We start from the raw sequence: 16,603 nt of genomic DNA, 5'->3' as shown, positions 1-16,603 counted from the left end.
GAAATCTGAAAAGTGAGAATTGAGAATGCTAAAATTTGGATAGTCTAGGTTTTGATGTGAAACGAAAGTATTTACATAGCCTCAAAGGATTTAATAGATTATTGCTTAATGCTGATTTTGTGTTGATTTAATTAAGAAGTTAATTAGAGAACATATTATTTAGAACCTAAAAGATCTGAAAAGAGTTAGGTTAATTTATAATCTGTCATTCACATTGAGATAAGGATAGCAATTAGGTATTAACATTGGTAGCTTATGGTAACACCCTAACTAACATAGGCGTATTACGTGTTTTTTTAAACATGTTGTGTAGCTCGTTGCTAATCAACGAGGTTTATGGAAAAACGTGATTAATTAAAATTTTGCTTTTTAATTAAACTTAAATAATAATATTACAAAAGACTCGGGATCCCGATTATAAAATCATTTACAAAAAGATTTAACTGATTAACTGATACATAAAATAAAAGTCGTCTAACGACTAGTTATAAAAATCAGCCTCGCTGTCCCGATGATCGTACGCTCCAGGCCTAACCGCCCCGACATGTACAATCTTCACAAGCTCGCTCACAGCCCATCAGCTTTAGCCTTGCCTTTACCTACACATAAACGTAGATCTGTGAGTCGACAGACTCAGTAAGAAAAGCATAATAATACTCATACATAATTCTAACTGCCGTGTCCAACACGATACTGAGTCCCGCTACTGCCGTGTCCAACACGCATCGAGCCACTACCGCCATGTCCAACATGGTACTGAGTTCTGAACGTTCATAGGGTCGGTACTATTGACACGTAATAACCCGATCGGTCGAACCGGTCATACTCCGGCTCTTGGTCATACTCCGGCTCGTACCGACGTGTTACTATATCCTCCTGATCGGTCGAACCAGTCATACTCCGGCTGCTGGTCATACTCCAGCCTGTACCGACGGGATACGTAAATAGTACGGAACCACCAACCAAGTGTCGGCTGATCGGTCAAACCGGTCATACTCCGCTGTTTGGTCATACTCCGGCCGTACCGACGTGACGGGGTTGGATGGTTCGAAGCCAACATACATAACTAATGTAATCTAACGGGCTTCCTACATGCACGCTAAACATGTAATCTACATATGCATACTCGTTATACTAATCTTACTCGGATTCCGAATTCAGGTGTGCCGGTCAACCTGACTGGAACTTTTAGCTGAGCGGCGGATTACAGGCTCCTAAACCAGAAAAATCACAACACTATAAGTGACACGCTAAATCACTTCCCGGGGACTTAAACTAGGAACTAAAAGTTTCCCTATCGATAAAAAGCATGGCAATACCCCTAAAAACATAAAAACGAGGAAAAACACGGGTTCTGAAAATTCCCCAACCGGTAGACCGGTTGCCCAACCGGAATTCCGGTTCTGGGAAATTCAGGACCCCCATCAGGAATTCCGGATGCACAACCGAATTCCGGTTCCTCGCGGCAAGAACATCAAATTTTCATATCTTGCTCAAATCAACCCCAAATTGATTCAAACCTTCCAGACCTATTCCATATATCCCAAACAACATTTCTAAGGCACCAAAACCACCCAGAAACCTCAGATACAAAAAGTGCCATTAAAGCTCAAGCTTGGAGTTCTAAACTCAAACTTGAGCAAAACCACCTAGCATGCAATCAAACCAACTTAATTCTACATAATCAAGCTTAGAATCACCTCTGGAAACACAAGCAAACTTCCACAACATCACAGCAACAAAATATAACCTTTTCTCTCAAAAATCACATATTTTGCATAGAAAACTCAAAGTTTTACACAACCTAACTAACATGCTTCAAAACAGCTCATTTAACTTCAATTAAACATGCTTTAAACCACATAAATTAACAACAAAATCACAGCAGCAACAACAACTAACAATCATGCATGAATCATCATATTTTCATCAAAATTTCAACAAATTTCAAGAGAAAACAAGAGAAGCTAACCTAGCTTGAAGAATGCTTAGATTTGGATGAGAATTCACTTGAAAATCAGATCAAAAATCCAGCCCTTTGCACCCACATGCACAGCCGAGAGAGAGAGGAAAAGAGAGAGAGAGAGAGTTTGAAAATTTGTAATTTTTTTCTAAGTGTAATCTTTTGTAAAAATGAATTAATGAATAAAGCCACTTAACATATACTCATTTCAGGCAACAAATAATCAAATAAACATTTATTTTCCATTTCATAAAATCACAAAAGACAAAATACTAATGGGGCAAAAAGACCATTTTGCCCCTCCACCTTAAAACCACATAAATCATACTAAAGGGGTATTTTTAGGAAATTCTAAATTCCGGCCATTCCCGACATTCCCAATGTCTAAAACCAGTCCCAAATTACTAACATACTAAATTGTGATTTCTACTGAGCCAAACGCCGAGTTCCAAAATACCGAGCACCGGAAATGCAAAATATGAAAACTACTGAATAACATAACCATGCATTTCTGAATTCCATAAATAACAGTATAATAAATTATTTAAATAGCTATAAGTAATTTTCATAAATAATCATGATTAACTGCTAATTTCCAAATTAAACTAAGCGGGCTTTACAACTATCCCCCCCTTAAAAGGATTTCATCCCCGAAATCTAACCTGAATAACTCTGGATATTGAGCTTTCATATCTGACTCTAGCTCCCAGGTGGCTTCCTCCACCTTGCTGTTTCTCCAGAGAACCTTGACCAATGCTATGGTCTTATTCCGAAGGACTTTATCCTTTCTATCCAGGATCTGCACTGGCTGTTCCTCATAAGTCATATCTGGTTGTAGCTGAAGGCTCTCATAACTGAGTATATGAGAGGGATCTGAAACGTATTTTCTCAACATCGAGACATGGAATACGTTGTGAACTGCTCATAAGGCTGGAGGCAATGCTAACCGATATGCCACTTGACCTATCTTCTCGAGAATCTCAAAAGGTCCTGTAAAGCTAGGGCATAACTTGCCTCTTTTCCCGAAACGTTTAATCCCCTTCATCGGAGATACCCGTAAAAACACATGGTCCCCTACTTGGAACTCAACATCTCTACGTTTCGGATCTGCGTAACTCTTCTGTCTGCTCTGTGAGGCAAGCATTCTAGCTTTTATCTTCTTTATTGCCTCATTGGTCCGCTGCACTGACTCTGGACCTAGGTATTTCCTCTCCCCTGTCTCATCCCAATGGATAGGGGACCTACATTTCCTACCGTATAACAGTTCATAGGGAGCCATCCCTATCGTACTCTGATAACTGTTGTTGTAAGAAAATTCTATCAACGGTAGATATTTATTCCATGAGCCTTCAAAGTCCATAACACAGGCTCTCAACATGTCCTCCAATATCTGAATTGTCCTTTCGGACTGACCATCTGTCTGAGGATGGAATGCTGTACTAAATTTCAGCCTTGTACCCATTGCCCGTTGCAAACTTTGCCAAAATTTGGAGGTAAACTTCGGATCCCTGTCCGAAACTATCGACTTCGGTACCCCGTGAAGTCTCACTATCTCTCTGACATACAACTCTGCCAACTGATCCACTGTGAATGTCGTTCTAACCGGCAGAAAATGAGCAGATTTCGTAAATCGATCCACCACTACCCAGATGGAATCAAATAAACCCGTGGTCCTAGGTAACCCGACCACAAAATCCATCGTAATATCTTCCCATTTCCATTCTGGTAGGGTTAGAGGCTGCAACAACCCCCGTCGGTCTCGATGTTCAGCCTTAATCTGCTGACAAGTGAGGCATCTCGATACGAATTCTACCAAATTCTTCTTCATACCGCTCCACCAGAAGTACGGTTTCAAATCTTGGTACATCTTAGTGGTGCCGGGATGCAGAGAATACGGGGTAGAATGAGCCTCCTCAAAGATCTCATTTCTAAGTTCCACACTGTTCGGAACACAAACCCTGGCTTTATATAAAAGCATCCCACTATCTGACACTGAAAAGTCCTTGGCTTGACCAGCCAACACCTCATCTCGGATCTTCACTAACTCTGGATCCGTGATCTGCGCGACTTTTATTCTTTCCAACAGATCAGATTGCAGCGTTAAGTTGTGAAGCTGACCTACCACCAACTCAATGCTGGATCTAACCATATCCTCTGCTAGCTGAGGTGAGATCTGAACCATACTAGCTACTTGCCCAGGACCCTTTCTGCTCAGGGCATCGGCCACTACATTGGCTTTTCCGGGATGATAGAGGATCTCACAATCATAATCCTTCACTAATTCCAACAAACGCCTTTGTCTCATATTCAAATCCTTCTGAGTAAAGAAATACTTGAGACTTTTATGGTCGGTATAGATCTCACACTTCTCCCCGTAAAGGTAATGCCGCCAAATCTTCAGTGCAAAAACCACCGCGGCCAACTCTAGATCATGAGTCGGGTATCGCTGTTCATAATCCTTTAACTGACGGGAGGCATAAGCGATGATCCGATCGGCTTGCATCAATACACACCCCAAACCCTGTTTGGATGCGTCGCAATATACTACGAACTTCTCCTTGTCCAAATAAAGCTAGCACTGGAGCGGTAATCAACCTCTGTTTTCAGCTCCTGAAAACTAGCTTCGCATTTATCTGACCAGATAAACCGCTGATTCTTCTTTGTAAGCTCGGTTAGGGGCATTGAAATTTTGGAGAACCCTTCGACGAACCTACGGTAGTACCCAGCTAAACCCAAGAAGCTTCTGATCTCTGTCACTGTCTTCAGTCTTGGCCAATCCCTGACGGATTCAATCTTCCCGGGATCCACCTTGATCCCATCTTTGCTCACAATGTGCCCTAGGAAGGACACCTGAGATAGCCAGAACTCACATTTCTTGAACTTGGCATAAAGCTTATGTTCTCGAAGCCGTTGCAGTACCATCTGAAGATGTAACTCATGCTCCTCTTCTGATTGAGAGTACACGAGGATGTCGTCGATAAACACAATCACACAGATATCGAGGAAATCCTTGAATACTCTATTCATCAGGTCCATGAATGCTGCAGGAGCATTGGTTAGTCCGAATGACATAACCAGAAATTCGTAATGTCCATACCTAGTGCGGAAAGCCGTCTTTGGAATGTCCTCCTCTCGGATTCTCAACTGATGATAACCCGAACGGAGATCAATCTTAGAAAAGACTGTCTTCCTCTGAAGCTGATCGAACAAATCATCGATCCTAGGTAATGGATATTTATTCTTCACCGTCAGCTTGTTCAACTCCCTGTAGTCGATGCACATCCTCATAGATCCATCCTTCTTCTTGACGAATAAAACCGGGGCTCCCCAGGGTGACACACTGGGCCGAATGAACCCTATGTCAAGCAACCCTTGGAGCTGAATCTTTAATTCCTTAAGTTCAGCTGGAGCCATTCTATACGGGGCTTTGGAAACCGGTTCCACCCCTGGTGCCAAGTCAATCACGAAATCAATCTCCCGCTGAGGTGGTAACCCTGGAAGTTCTTCGGGAAAAACATCCAAAAATTCCCGAACCACCCTGATGTCTTCTGGCCGAATGGTATCTGGCCGAGTGGTGTCCACCACCATGGCCAGAAACCCTAAGCAACCGCCGTGCAACAATTCTCTAGCTGACATAGCCGTGATCACCGGGATCCGAGATCCCTGAACTGAACCAACAAATACAAACGGTTCTTCACTTTCCGGTTGGAAGATCACCATCTTCCTTTTACAATCAATGCTCGCCGAATATTTAGATAGGAAATCCATTCCTAAAATAATATCGAATTCGACTAAACTCATCTCTATCGTATGCAGCACTTAACTCTCTACCATCTATCCTGATCGGCATAGACCTAATCCACCTATTGGAGATAACCAATTCTCCGCCAGGTAACAGGGTTCCAAACCCTGATTCATATCTATCATACGGTCTACCCAATTTACTAAAGACTCTGGCCGCCACATAAGAATGTGTGGCCCCAGAATCAAACAGCACTGAATATAGCGAGTTGTTAATAAAAAGCTGACCTGTGACAACTGATGGGCTGGCATCTGCATCAGCCTGAGTGATAGCGAACACCCTGGCTGGAGTGGGTATCGCTGGAGCTCTCGGTGCCTCTGATCGGAGCTGGGGACAGTCCCTCTTGAAGTGTCCAGGCATGCCACAGTGAAAGCATCCCTGACCTTTGCACTCACCCCGATGGTGCCTCTTGCAGCTAGGGCACTCGGGATAGGAGAATCGGATCTCAGTACCACCTGGACGACTCCCTCTGTTCTGGTTCCCCCGGAACCTCTTGTTCTGACTCGAGCCACCGGAAGCAGTGGGTGCTCTCTTCCTCTGATCAATGGCCGAACCACTACTCCCCCTGCTATAGCCTGATGCAGGAGGGGTAGGAGCCCCGCCACTAACCGGAGTACTGGCTGATTCTGACATACACCCCACTGCGCCCTCAGCTCGCAGTGCTTTCTCCACCATCTGAGCATAGGTTGTGCTGTCGTCCGTGGTAATTATCAGATCATGCTTGATCTTGGCATTCAACCCGTCAAGATACTTCTCCTTCTTGCTGAAGTCGGTCGGCACAATTCCCGAGGCTAACCTCGCCAACCGATCAAACTGAGTCGTATACTCGGTGACGCTCATATTCTCACGCTGGGTCAGGTGAGCGAACTCTTTCCTCTTGGCGCTTCTGACCGCCTCGTTGTAGTACTTTGCATTAAAGAGTTCCTGGAACCTTTCCCAGGTCATGGTGGTGACGTCATGGATCTGAGACACCATGTCCCACCAGACCAAAGCGTCCTCCTAGAACTGGAATTTTGCGCACACCACTCTGTCGTTGCTGGTGACACCCATGAAGTTCAAAATCTTGGTGATCACCGTCAGCCACTGCTCGGCTTTCATCACGTCCGGACCTCCCAAGAAAACTGGAGGTGCTTGCTTCCGGAACCGTTCGTACAAAGGTTCCAACCTATGGGCCGCCACCACTATCTCGGCCTGGGCAGCAGGGGCAGGTGCCACTGGAACTACGGGCACTGGAACTGCAGGAGCACCCTGCTGTCTCAACCTCTGAATCTCGAGGTCTTGCTCTTCCATCCGGGCTTGCATCTCCGCAAACCGTAACTCCCACTCTGGGCTCCACGATCGGGCAGGGGAGCACAGGCGGCTCGTGGTGGGTTCTCAACACCCCGACCACGAGCCCTGCCTCGGGGACCTCTACCTCGGCCCCTAACAGGTGGGGGAAACTGAGCTCCCTGTCCTTGGTTCGACCCTACGGAGTTGCCCTGACTCCTGGTAGTCCGCCTGGCGTCCATCTAGTTAGAACCGCCTGCGAAACCAAGAGTTGGCATATCAGGTCGTATTCAAGGAGAGCTTACTAATGCCGCTTAATTTGGAAATTAAAAACGAAACATACGCCTATTCTACTATCAGGCTACTAACATGCTTCCTAACAGGCTTTTCTTTTTCATAACTGAATAAAATAAACTACTAAAGCAATAAAGGCTTACTGAACCGTGAAACGAGCTAACTGCTGATGATGATTGTACATGTCGTGACGATCTTCGGAAGACAACCTGGCGGCTCTGATACCAAATTGTAACACCCTAACTAACATAGGCGTATTACGTGTTTTTTTAAACATGTTGTGCAGCTCGTTGCTAATCAACGAGGTTTATGGAAAAACGTGATTAATTAAAATTTTGCTTTTTAATTAAACTTAAATAATAATATTACAAAAGACTCGGGATCCCGATTATAAAATCATTTACAAAAAGATTTAACTGATTAACTGATACATAAAATAAAAGTCGTCTAACGACCAGTTATAAAAATCAGCCTCGCTGTCCCGATGATCGTACGCTCCAGGCCTAACCGCCCCGACATGTACAATCTTCACAAGCTCGCTCACAGCCCATCAGCTTTAGCCTTGCCTTTACCTACACATAAACGTAGATCTGTGAGTCGACAGACTCAGTAAAAAAAGCATAATAATACTCATACATAATTCTAACTGCCGTGTCCAACACGATACTGAGTCCCGCTACTGCCGTGTCCAACACGGTACTGAGCCACTACTGCCATGTCCAACATGGTACTGAGTTCTGAACGTTCATAGGGACGGTACTATTGACACGTAACAACCTGATCGGTCGAACCGGTCATACTCCGGCTGGTCATACTCCGGCCTGTACCGACGTGTTACTATATCCTCGACGGCCGAACCCGGTCATACTCCGCCGTCTGGTCATACTCCAGCCTCGTACCGACGGGATACGTAAATAGTACGGAACCACCAACCAAGTGTCAGCCTGATCGGTCAAACCGGTCATACTCCATTCATTGGTCATACTCCAGCCTGTACCGACGTGACAGGGTTGGATGGTTCGAAGCCAACATACATAACTAATGTAATCTAACAGGCTTCCTACATGCACGCTAAACATGTAATCTACATATGCATACTATTATACTAATCTTACCTGGATTCTGAATTCAGGTGTGCCGGTCAACCTGACTGGAACTTTTAGTTGAGCGGCGGATTACAGGCGCCTAAACCATAAAAATCACAACACTATAAGTGACACGCTAAATCACTTCCCGGGGACTTAAACTAGGAACTAAAAGTTTCCCTATCGATAAAAAGCATGGCAATACCCCTAAAAACATAAAAACGAGGAAAAACACGGGTTCTGAAAATTCCCCAACCGGTAGACCGGTTGCCCAACCGGAATTCTGGTTCTAGGAAATTCAGGACCCCCATCCGGAATTCTGGATGCACAACCGGAATTCTGGTTCCTCACAGGCAGCAACATCAAATTTTCATATCTTGCTCAAATCAACCCCAAATTGATTCAAACCTTCCAGACCTATTCCATATATCCCAAACAACATTTCTAAGGCACCAAAACCACCCAGAAACCTCAGATACAAAAAGTGCCATTAAAGCTCAAGCTTTGAGTTCTAAACTCAAACTTGAGCAAAACCACCTAGCATGCAATCAAACCAACTTAATTCTACATAATCAAGCTTAGAATAACCTCTGGAAACACAAGCAAACTTCCACAACATCACAGCAACAAAATATAACCTTTTCTCTCAAAAATCACATATTTTGCATAGAAAACTCAAAGCTTTACACAACCTAACTAACATGCTTCAAAACAGCTCATTTAACTTCAATTAAACATGCTTTAAACCACATAAATTAACAACAAAATCACAGCAGCAACAGCAACTAACAATCATGCATGAATCATCATATTTTCATCAAAATTTCAACAAATTTCAAGAGAAAACAAGAGAAGCTAACCTAGCTTGAAGAATGCTTAGATTTGGATGAGAATTCACTTGAAAATCAGATCAAAAATCCAGCCCTTTGCACCCACATGCACAGCCGAGAGAGAGAGAGAGAGTTTGAAAATTTGTAATTTTTTTCTAAGTGTAATCTTTTGTAAAAATGAATTAATGAATAAAGCCACTTAACATATACTCATTTCAGCCAACAAATAATCAAATAAACATTTATTTTCCATTTCATAAAATCACAAAAGACAAAATACTAATGGGGCAAAAAGACCATTTTGCCCCTCCACCTTAAAACCACATAAATCATACTAAAGGGGTATTTTTAGGAAATTCTAAATTCCGGCCATTCCCGACATTCCCAATGTCTAAAACCAGTCCCAAATTACTAACATACTAAATTGTGATTTCTACTGAGCCAAACGCCGAGTTCCAAAATACCGAGCACCGGAAATGCAAAATATGAAAACTACTGAATAACATAACCATGCATTTCTGAATTCCATAAATAACAGTATAATAAATTATTTAAATAGCTATAAGTAATTTTCATAAATAATCATGATTAACTGCTAATTTCCAAATTAAACTAAGCGGGCTTTACAACTATCCCCCCCTTAAAAGGATTTCCCGCCCATTCCCGACATTCCCTGTAACACCCTAACTACCATAGGCGTATTACGTGATTTTTAAACGTACTGTGCAGCTCGTTGCTAATCAACGAGGTTTATGGAAAAACGTGATTAATTAAAATTTTGCTTTTTAATTAAAACTTATAAAACAATATTACAAAAGACTCGGGATCCCGATTACAAAATTATTTACAAAAAGTTTTAACTGTTTAACTGTTACATAAAATAAAGGTCGTCTAACGACCAGTTACAAAAATCAGCCTTGCTGTCCCGAGGATCGTACGCTCCAGGCCTAACCGCCCCGACATGTACAATCTCATAAGCTCGCTCACGGTCCATCAGCTATAGCCTTGCCTTTACCTACACATAAACGTAAACTGTGAGTCGACAGACTCAGTAAGAAAAGCATAATAATACTCATACATAATTCTAACTGCCGTGTCCAACACGATACTGAGTCCCGCTACTGCCATGTCCAACATGGTACTGAGCCACTACTGCCATGTCCAACATGGTACTGAGTTTTGAACGTTCACAGGGACGGTACTATTGACAAGTATCCTCCTGATCGGTGGAACCGGTCATACTCCGGCTGCTGGTCATACTCCAGCCTGTACCGACGGGATAGGTCAATAGCACAGAACCACCAACCAAATGTCAGCCTGATCGGTCGAACCGGTCATACTCCGGCTGCTGGTCATACTCCAGCCTGTACCGACGTGACAGGGTTGGATGGTTCGAAGCCTATATACATAACTAATGTAATCTAACAGGCTTCCTACATGCACGCTAAACATGTAATCTACATATGCATACTGTTATACTAATCTTACCTGGATTCCGAATTCAGGTGTGCCAACCCGACCGGAATCGAAGCCGAGCGGCGGACATCGGCTCCTAAACCATAAAAATCACAACGCTATAAGTGACACGCTAAATCACTTCCTGGGGACTTAAACTAGGAACTAAAAGTATCCCTATCGATAAAAAGCATGACAATACCCCTTAAAACATAAAAACGAGGAAAAACACGGGTTCTGAAAATTCCCCAACCGGTAGACCGGTTGCCCAACCGGAATTTCGGTTCTGGGAAATTCAAGACCCTCATCCGGAATTCCGGATGCACAACCGGAATTCTGGTTCCTCGCAGGCAGCAACATCAAATTTTCATAACTCGACCAATTCAACCCCAAATTGAATCAAACTTTCCAGACCTGTTCTATACCTTCCCTAGAACATTTCTAAGGCCTCAAAACAACCCAGAAAACACAGAAACAAAAATCACCATTGGAGCTCAAGCTTTGAGTTTTAAACTCAAACTTGAGCAAATCCACCTAACAAGCAATCAAACCAACTTAATTCTACATAATCAAGCTTAGAATAACCTCTGGAAACACAAGCAAACTTCCACAACCTCACAGCAACAAAACATAACCTTTTCTCTCAAAAATCACATATTTTGCATAGAAAACTCAAAGCTTTACACAACCTAACTAACATGCTTCAACAAAGCTCATTTTAACTTCAATTAACATGCTTTAAACCACATAAATTAACACAAAATCACAGCAGCAACAACAACTAAAAATCATGCAAGAATCATCATATTTTCATCAAAATTTCAACAAATTTCAAGAGAAAACAAAAGAAGCTAACCTAGCTTGAAGAATGCTTAGCTTTGGATGAGAATCCACTAGAAAATCAGAGCAAAATCCACCCCTTTGCACCCACATGCACAGCCGAGAGAGAGAGAGGAAAAGAGATAGAGAGTTTGAAAGTTTGTAATTTTTTCTAAGTGTAATGTTTTGTAAAAATAAATTAATGAATAAAGCCACTTAACATATACTCATTTCAGCCAACAAATAATCAAATAAACACTTATTTTCCATTTCATAAAATCACAAAAGACAAAATACTAATGGGGAAAAAAGACCATTTTGCCCCTCCACCTTAAAACCACATAATTCATACTAAAGGGGTATTTTTGGGAAATTCTAAATTCCCGGCCATTCCCGACATTCCCAATGTCTAAAACCCGTCCCCAAACTACTAACATACTAAGTTGTGATTCCTACTGAGCCAAACGCCGAGTTCCAAAATACCGGGCACCGGAAATGCAAAATATGAAAACTACTGAATAACATAACCATGCATTTCTGAATTCCATAAATAACAGTAATAAATTATTTAAATAGCTATAAATAATTTCATAATTAATCATAAACAACTGCTAATTTCCAAATTAACTAAGCGGGCTTTACATTCCCAATGTCTAAAACCAGTCCCAAATTACTAACATACTAAATTGTGATTTCTACTGAGCCAAACGCCGAGTTCCAAAATACCGGGCACCGAAAATGCAAAATATGAAAACTACTGAATAACATAACCATGCATTTCTGAATTCCATAAATAACAGTATAATAAATTATTTAAATAGCTATAAATAATTTTCATAAATAATCATGATTAACTGCTAATTTCCAAATTAAACTAAGCGGGCTTTACACTTATCACCAGGATTCACCTCCCTAATCTCTCATCTTGATTGATCGTCGTTTATTTTCTCTTTAATTTTCTGAGTTATTTACTTTCAAATTGCAAACTTATTATTTTACCAAATAGAATCATAAGTATAGTTTAGTAGTACTTAATCCAATTCCCTGTGGTTCGACCTCACTTGCGTGAGATACTACTTGATTGCGTACACTTGCGTAATAAACATAAAATTCGTAACAAAGATGGATATTAAACACTTGAGAAAGTGTAACTGTATTGTATTCTGGAATTAGAAATATAAGAAAATTTCTGTTTGGAATCTAAAATTAAAGTCAAAGACTTAAATTTATACCAAATATAATAAGTAATTCTATCTTGGACCACCACTACTAATTTAACTCTAAATCTGATTTGCCCATACAAGTAGGAGATTTCTAAGATTGAGGATTTATATCAATTGGGAATAGAATTTCGGGATTATAATCATATGCGTCATTTAATTTCTTAAGAGAAAATATAATGACATTAAATGATATATAGACCATTCATCCAATGATATGTTATTGAGCTAATTTGAAATGAATAGGCTAAGAGGAATTAGGATAATTTCGTTGTTTAAATAAGAATCCAACGATGCTTCGATTAGTGAAAGTCAAAGTACTCTTATTTATATAATCTTCTTGTTTCATATCGTAAAAATACTAGTCTAAGGTGTCATCAATTGATGAACAGCTAGATGTCGCATATACAATATTTATCTTTCGAGATCTAACACTATTATGTATGTCTAATGGTGAAAATCCACTAGGGATTTATCTCATTAGATAAACAAGCCAAGTTAGACCAACAATGAAGATTCGAAATTAAACTACAACTTAATAACAGAAAAAAGCATGGTTCAATATAAATTCATACACAATTGAGAAATTATAAACATATAGCATGTAGGAATGACAAGTGAAAATACTAAAACTTACAATCCTAAATAATTTCCAAGGTTTTTCAACAAACTGATACAGTGTGCCGTTTAGGCGAGAGTCAAAGCATCATCCATTGAATAGAGTTGTCAGCTCATCTAAAATGATAACCATTCTAGCAACCTTTTATTCGATCAAGATTGGAATTCAGCGTTGTCCCGTTTAGGCGAGAGTCAATGCAATTCTATCTTATGAGCTTCCACCATTGTTTCATAATTTGCAAGTCAAGTATGGTCGCCACCATTAGGGTGATCTATACCATACAAAACACTTACAAACTACTTATCATTCGAGATTAAACGTTGCAAAATTGCTAATGAACGTTCCTCCATTAGGGAGGATTACTCACTAAAACAAACGCAGTGTAAAACCCACAATGGAGATCGAATGTCTTTTGATTAAAAGCTCATTATTTAAAAGGAGTTGTATTTTCTTTGATTCTCTTTATTTAATCTGTTTATTTTAAATATATATTTATTTAATTAAAATTTCCAATTTAGAATGAAAAATTCTAAATATAAATTTTAATTTAATATTTATAAATTTTACTTAGATGGATATGAAAATAACATGAATTATTTCCATCTTAGTAATAATTTCCAATAAATATTTAGAAAAATATTCAATTTAAGTTGTTACAAAATTAATTTAAATTAATTTAAAACTCAAATTTAATTTTCTATAAATATATATTGCATTTCGAAAAATTAAAGTATTCAAGGATACAATTTTCGAAAATGCATGTTAAAATAAAAAATTAAATCCTGGAAAAATTATTCTAATTTAATGTTGGCCCAAAAGTAATTAATAAAATTAATTTACATTAAAAAATATAATTTTCCTATTTAATTAAATATATAAGAAAAATTTTAAATATTTAAGTATGATGATGAAAATCAACTTAAATATTAATTTTCTATTTAATTAAATACACTAGAAAAATACTTCAAGCAAAAATATCATCTATCTAGATTTTCCTTTGACTAATTAATTCAATTTCTAATAATATATTTTAATTCATTTATTTTAAATTAATCAATTAATGAAAAAATCATTGATTTAAGTTGGTCCAAAATTAAAATAAATAATTTACAAGTTTAATCTATTTTTCAAATAAAATTCGAAATTCCAGCATTTAAGAAATGCAGTTTTGAAATTTGATTAATAATATAAAGAAAAAATATATTTTGAAAATTATTTAAATTTAGTTGAAAAAATAAATTTCAACTAAAAATAATTTTCTATTTAATTAAGTGTCATGAAAAAGAAATATTTAAGTATCATGATGAAAATCAACTTAGATATTTAATTTTCAAATTAATTAAATGTATTAAATTCAAGAAACAAATAATTAAGTGTAGAGAAGGCTTAATTATTAATCTCTAGTTTAATACTAGGAAAAATATACTTAAAATAAATTGTACCAAAATTAATTATTTGAATAATTAATTTCACAATGTATAATATTTTCCTATTTAATATTAGAAATAATAAGTAGTCTAGAAATAACTATCTAGAAAATATCTTATTTGACTAAGTATCTTTTCCACAAAATTTGAAAAAATATCTAATTTAAGTTGTATTAGAAAAAATCTGGAACTTAAATATTTTCAAATTAAAATTTAATTAAATATCAAAAATTAAGTTGTAACCACTTAATTTGTAAATATTCCATTTTAAGTTAATATTCGAAAAGATATTAACTTAAAAAATATCTAAAGAATCTTAATAACCAATGCCTAAAATTCCTCAACTTAATTTTGAAATTTTCAATCCAAAAGATATTCAGATTTAAGTTGGTTAGTTGTAGATAACTAAATATCAACTTAAATAGGAATATTTAATGAAAAATTTAAATTAAGCTTCAGAAAGAATCTAGATGGTTATAATTCTATATTTAATTAAATACAAGAAAATACAAATAGTTTAGGTTAGAATAAAAAATTCTTTAAACTATAATTTTCTTAAATTAATTTCAAAATAAATGAAATTAATTATGTTGCTAATCAATTTTATTAGGTTAAACTAGTTTAATTAACCTAGTACAGTTATTCAAATCAGACAAATGGGCCTTCACAATTGGGGTGGTTCATGTGAGGGGGTGCTGGGTTCAGTATGTCGTACCCACTTCTATGGCTCCCAACTCTCACACAAGGCCCAAAAGAGAGGAATTTAACCTTAGAATGAACAACTGTTATTAATTGAATAAGCCCAAAAACTAAATGGGCCTAAATAAAATCTATCAAGAACTATGACATTTTATTTAGCAACATTAACCTATATGCATCTATAATGAAATTAAACACATAGGCTAACACAGGCACACTTCGGATGAGTCCTATCATGTTGCTAGGTCATACACAGATGAAAGAAGATTGTAAATATACCTGTTACAAATTATTAACTTGACCAAGGGAGCCATCAGATCATTAGATCTGGCAAAAAAGTAACCATGGCTATTTGCAATCAAGTAATAATAGGTTTTAAAAACTTACACACAAGCTAAAACACATACTCCTGCAACAAGGTTAGCTGGATAGTTGGATGTAGGATTTATTTAATTTTAAATTAAATAATTAAGTTCGAAAATAATTAATTAAATAAAAAAAATTTCGAAAATTTTAAAAAAATTTTGAAAAATTAGAAAATTAAAAAAAAATTAAATTTAAAATTAAACCTACAATTTTGAAAAATTAGGTTTCAACCAACCTAAATATCATTTCAAAATTTGCTAACCACTTTTAAAATTTAAATGTTATTTTATAAATAAAAATTAAATAAAAAATTAAAAAAGATAAATGAATATCTTTTTTAGATTTTAAATGTAATTTAAATAAATAAAATAACAAAATTTAAAAGTTAGCAAAATATCTTATATCTATTTAAAATTACATGATTATAGTTATCTTATTTTAAATTTAAATAACGTCAAATTATTTTAAAAAAAAAAAGATTTAATTTAAAAATTTAAAATCTGACCTTAAATCTAAAAATAAGATAAGATATAATCAAATTTAAAAATAAGATAGATAATTAAGCAAAAAGATAGATATTTACTATTTTTAAATTCAAATTACACTAATATCATGAATTAAATTTAAAAAATATTAATTAATTTAATTATGATAATTAGAATTGAATTAGGAATAGTAAATGTATAAATACAAAACTACACAAAAAATCGGAAGTTAATTTCATGAAAAAGCATGAAAAAACGAAGAAAAACGAAAAA

This window comes from Cannabis sativa, chromosome 2 (assembly GCF_029168945.1).
Source record: "Cannabis sativa cultivar Pink pepper isolate KNU-18-1 chromosome 2, ASM2916894v1, whole genome shotgun sequence".
NCBI classification, from domain to species: domain Eukaryota; kingdom Viridiplantae; phylum Streptophyta; class Magnoliopsida; order Rosales; family Cannabaceae; genus Cannabis; species Cannabis sativa.
This window is presented reverse-complemented; position numbering follows the sequence as displayed.